At 41.1% G+C, this 5,313-nt stretch overlaps 1 protein-coding gene across 1 annotated transcript in view; it reads left to right on the forward strand.

Moving 5' to 3' along the window:
* The first annotated feature begins 4,650 nt into the window (after nt 1-4,650).
* The window catches only part of fgf11a (fibroblast growth factor 11a), a 155,074-nt gene continuing 154,411 nt past the window's right edge, over nt 4,651-5,313 (forward strand). The window contains exon 1 of the mRNA XM_032544735.1: nt 4,651-4,775. The gene's annotated coding sequence lies outside the window, so the exon portion shown is untranslated. The remainder of the gene's footprint in view (nt 4,776-5,313) is intronic.

A 5,313-nucleotide genomic window follows, 5' to 3' on the forward strand; every position in this document is an offset into this window, starting at 1 on the left:
TAATAGACCAATATATTTCCGGGGCTCTAAAAAAAGGCCAACAAGCTGTCAACTGAGGTGGGTAAATGTAATTATAACTACTAGCTCCTCGTGTGATTTGTGAATATCTAACAACACCACAGACAGCGGAAGGACACTTTTAAAAATGAGATTTTTTTATTTTTATTTCTTAAACTGTAAGTAATGAATTGAGGATGAGTTGGCCTTATTCAATCTGCAGAACCTGACGTGCCTGCCAATACCTGAGACTGTCTAACACACGGTCACAGCAGTACAGTGTGAATTCAGCCAGTTGTAGGAGAAGTATACAGACCCTTTAAACAAAAGTACTAATACCACACTGCAAACATAGTCTGTTATTGTAAAATTCCTGCATTGAAAATGTTAAGTATCATCAGGAAAATGTACTTAAAGTATTAAAAAAATCCTCACATTTCAGAAAATGGAAACGATTCAAACTGTTCTGCCAATCAAACTACATGATTAAAGTCTTAGTGCGTAACTTTTTGATAGTAATAAACATCAGTTACATTCAAGCCGTTGCCAAATGAGTTGCTACAAAGCTAATTAAGACTCGCAGTTCCACACAGCTCTCTCTGTATTTCTCAGTGTGGCTGTGTTAAGAAGATTGTGTCTTCCAGTGATTTTCCCGCATGGAAAACTAATTACCTCTTCTGAAGCGTCCACCATGTTTTTTTAATCCTCAGTGTCCTCCTTGGCTACTAGCTACTGCGTGGAGGAGGGGTGAGGGTGGTGCACGATCACAGAAAGCTTGTATCATGAGGACATGCCAACAGATTTGTTGTCATTACTTAGAATTCCTCATGGGGATGGCAGAAACTAAGCACGGCTTTAATCGGACTATTGTTTCCGCTGGACTTGTCAACGTCAATGTCAATGTCAATGTCAATTTTATTTCTATAGCACATTTAAAAACAACAGTTGACCAAAGTGCTGAACAGGGTCAATGGCAAATACATAAACAACAAGTGTAAAAATTACTACAACCAAAGTTAATCCCAGGGAAACAAAACAACAACACTTTAAAACATCAGAAACCAGGTTAACGAAGGTTAAAAGCTACTGCAAAAAAGGTGCAAAAACGTATAAGGGTCTGTGCAGCTTTAATATGCATGGGGAGGTTGTTCCATAGGGTGGGGGGGGGGCACCCACTGCAAAGGCTCTATTGCCCTTATTTTTTAGCTTTGATCTTGGGACATCCAAGAGCAGCTGATTGCTGACCTCAGTGTTCTGACGGGAGAATGGTGACATAAGAGATCAGCCAGATAAGGTGGCGCCAGACCATTTAAGGCCTTAAAAACAAGCAATAAGATCTTAAAATCTATCCTATAACGGACAGGTAGCCAGTGGAAGGAGGCCAAGACTGGCATTATGTGTTCACGTTTTTTTTTGTTTTAGTTTGTTTTGGACTAATTGGAGGCGATGTAAAGATTTCTGATGTAGACCCATGTATAAAGAATTACAATAATCCAAACCGAGCAGTGATAAGCATGGATGACTTTTTCAAGGTCTTTGGGGGGAAGATAGGCCTTATATATAGTTTAGTAGTTTCATTATTATATTTATACTTATTTTATAAACTAAATGTGTTTTGTGTTTTATTTAGTGTGTTGTGCTTTAGTAATGAAGGTCCTCTATCATTGAACCGCTCTGTTGTCTTTCACTGTTCTTTGTCCTTCACCATTCATTTCTCTCTTCTTTCTGAATGGCAAAGTCACATTAGTCAACATCCTATGGCAGCATTTGGCACTTAGAAAAATACTCAAACAGTATTTCATCCTATCATCCCATCTTCTTTTTCAAAATCCTGATAGCTGTTTGGTTTTCTAAGTTGCCTCTGGCAGGAAAAACAACCTTGACCAGGCGTCATTACACCTTCACCTCTCAGTAAATAAAGTCACAGAAACCGTCCATGGTATGGCTTTGCTAAAATGAATGGTGACAGAGGGCAGTGCAATATTTATGACCAAAAAAACCAACAATTCTTAATAACATGCAATGTTTGCTCGAGGCTAAAGAAATGGACTCTGTTGTCTGAAAGTACAAATAGTGTTTTATCATTGAAACGGTTTTGTGGATGGCTCAATTAATATCAGGCGATGAAATACAGTCCTGAATTCAGGCTTTAATTAAATAGGAGATGTCATACTTTCTTTGTAAAAACTGCATTTTAAACAAATACATTATTCATGACAGATTGTATTATTTATTTTTTACAGCGAAGAAACAAAACAAGCAACAAGTTCAATGCCTCTTGATATGGTTGGGAAGACTAATGGCAAACATCACATGGCACACCATGCACAGTTTCTTGTTTATTTTAGAGCTAACGACACCTGTACTCACATTAATTGCCATTTTGGTTCCAGTCTGCAGCCCTGAGCTGTGTATGACACAGTGGGAGTTTGTTCATAGAATCTTTAATGTATTTCCCTGGGACCCTGTCTTGTTACTTGTCTTGCATTGCAGACAGAAATGAGAGCAGGCATGCTTTGCTGCACTCAATGACTCAGATAAACACTCTGTGCCGAAAACACTGTCTTGTCCTTGCACAGCCACAAATTACAGACACAATTGGATGGGAGTGATGATTTTTTTACTAAAAAGTAAGTCAACAAGGTAAACGGTTAACTTGATTTCTGTCATTTTCATAATAAGCAACAAACCCCAACCTTGAGGCCTTTCCACCCCCATTGTGTGGATTTTACTCTGCACTGTGGAGTAATGGGGCGTTATTGTGTTAGCGGCACTGTGTGGCTGACAAGCTTTGTTCTGAGTAAGAATACAGCTCAGCTCACATAAACCCTGCTGCATCTGGTTCTACCTGGCTGGTCGGTAGGGTTTTGGATAGCAGACCATTAACTCTCTCTGTGTAGCTGCATGTTGGATGGCTGCCTGGTGCTTGGACCACTGACTTACTGGCTTGGTGTGATTAGCTGCTGTATAGGCAGAGTTAAGGCGCTGACATACCAACCCGATCATCGGCCGTCGGACAGTCTGGCGAGGTCGGTGACTCGAGTCTGTTAAGTGTGTTCCGTGCTGTCGTCAGTCGGAGGAGCCGTCGGCCTTCATTCGGGCCGATTTCACATGTTGACTCGGAAGGCGGGCAGTCAGACTCAATGACCAATCTGATTGGTGGAGTGCTAACCTGGATATTACGAGCGGGGTCAGCGTGACTAACTCCTCTCAAAATCTAACAAAAATCTTTTGAACTGGCCTTTGTCGACCTGAAATTAAGAAAGATTCAGTAGCTGCATGGCCCATTTTAAAAATGTTTTCAGAAACATGTTTTGGTGAACTATTTTTGTCAAATATGAGATTGTATTCCGAACACCTTGGTCTGGCTTTGAAAATCCACAGAAGCCAGACCCAAATGACACGTTCGTTCAAATAAGATGCTCGTTTTAATTTTTTTGGGCGACAATACAGATTAGCGCTGCCTGCTGTTATGGAGACGTATTACGTGTCACGCACGCGCAGAATGTACGTTCAAGTTGACGTCGCTTCGGTGTGTTCTGAGGCACTTTTTCGACCAACTCGTGAGGCCTTTTCTGCCGAGGGTCGGCCTTCGGGTTGATGTGTCAGAGCCTTTTATCATACAGAGGTTGAGTTCTTTACATTAGGGATCTTCAACAGATGGTCCTGGACCCCTAGAGGGTTCTAAGAGCCACTAAGGTAAAGGTTATTTATGCCCCCCTTCACGTTATTGTAGGCCCAGTTTATTATGCAACTTCATTTCATACAATATGTAGTAGGGGGCCTCTGCTCCGTCTCTCTTTTAGTCAAGGGGTGCTTTGCTCAGAAAAACGTTTAAGACACCTGCTCTACAGAATGTCACTTTCCAAATAAGCAGGTTGTGAAGGTGTTTTCAGTGGCGTAACTTAAGTTCAATCAAAGAGAATAAGTACTCCTCTCAGTTTACTTCATAGCCTCCCTGTGCAAAAACAAAAACGTTTGTTAACCCCCTATCTCTTGGCTTTTGTCTCTATTGCTGTGGGGGGTCGCCCTTTTGCTTAACCACCATGAATGGCTGGTAAACACAGTGCTAATAGATATCTATGCTCAGTGCTTATGCCACCTGTAAGTCCTCTCCTTATAAAAATGAATAACAATAAAACTATTTCTTCTTAATCAAATGTGTGTATGAAAGTGAATCTCACAAAACTAATTCATATTAAAATACCTATAATAATTGTAGTAATTTCATGCGAAATTGACCCCAGTTGACATCGTCTTTTAATTGGCTGCTCAAAGCTCGTGCGTGCTGTTGTCAAAGACACGCCCACTTCCCCGCTGGCTGGAGGCTAGCTAAGCTACACGTTAGCCGAGAGTACAAATAATCTGTAGTTTTTTCGCTATGTGGTTATGTAACGATTTCGGGGTTGTAAAAAAGAGTGACAGAGGAAGTGGACTGATGCAGACCAATGTCACAACATTATGGAATAATTTAAGTGACGAAAAACTGTCTGCTGAACTTCACCATCCCGCCGGTGTTGTTTCTAAGCTAAAAACAGAACGAGATGACCAATAACGCCATGCGTGACGCACTTGGCGATATCAGGATGCTTTTCCGGAATGTTAAAGCTTTGTGTGTCTCTTTGACGTTGTCTGTCACAACAGTTACACGCGAACGGAGTTGGTCGTGCTTTGCTTCGGCGAAAGACACCTGAGGAACAGGTGCGGTGGCGAGAAGCAGCTACCTGGGCTCCTAAAAATATGGACATTGAGACTGTAACGGTGTTCTTCTGTGACCGGTGAGTACGTATTTCTATCAACAGTTACGGTTGAGCAGAGTGTGCATTCTTTTTAGTGGTGTCTATTTGTTAATATAAATGGTTGACTAGTAAAGGTGGTTGTCATGTGCTGTTCACACACACACACGCACGCACACACACACACACACACACACACACACACACACACACACACACACACACACACACACACACACACACACACATACATATAATGTAAACAACACTTTTATAGCACAGGGAAGTGATGATGGTATTCATGCTGTGAGTCTAACATCATGGTGTGTTTCATAACACATTTGGAAATGTGGAGTGGCTTCAATCTGACTGTAGTGGTTCCTGTAACTGCGCATGTCCGCATAGTTGGTGCTTTCTGCACTGTAGTCTTAGTAGGGTGTAATGTCCAAAAGGATGCTGGTTTAATTAAATGGACGTCAGAAGAAAAAAACCATACCCTTATTGTATCTTAATTATTTGTTGTTATGTTTAGTAATAGGTTTGTCAGCACAACATGTTTGGCACATGCTATTTTTAATTA

Source organism: Etheostoma spectabile, chromosome 19 (assembly GCF_008692095.1).
Source record: "Etheostoma spectabile isolate EspeVRDwgs_2016 chromosome 19, UIUC_Espe_1.0, whole genome shotgun sequence".
Taxonomy (NCBI): Eukaryota; Metazoa; Chordata; class Actinopteri; order Perciformes; family Percidae; genus Etheostoma; species Etheostoma spectabile.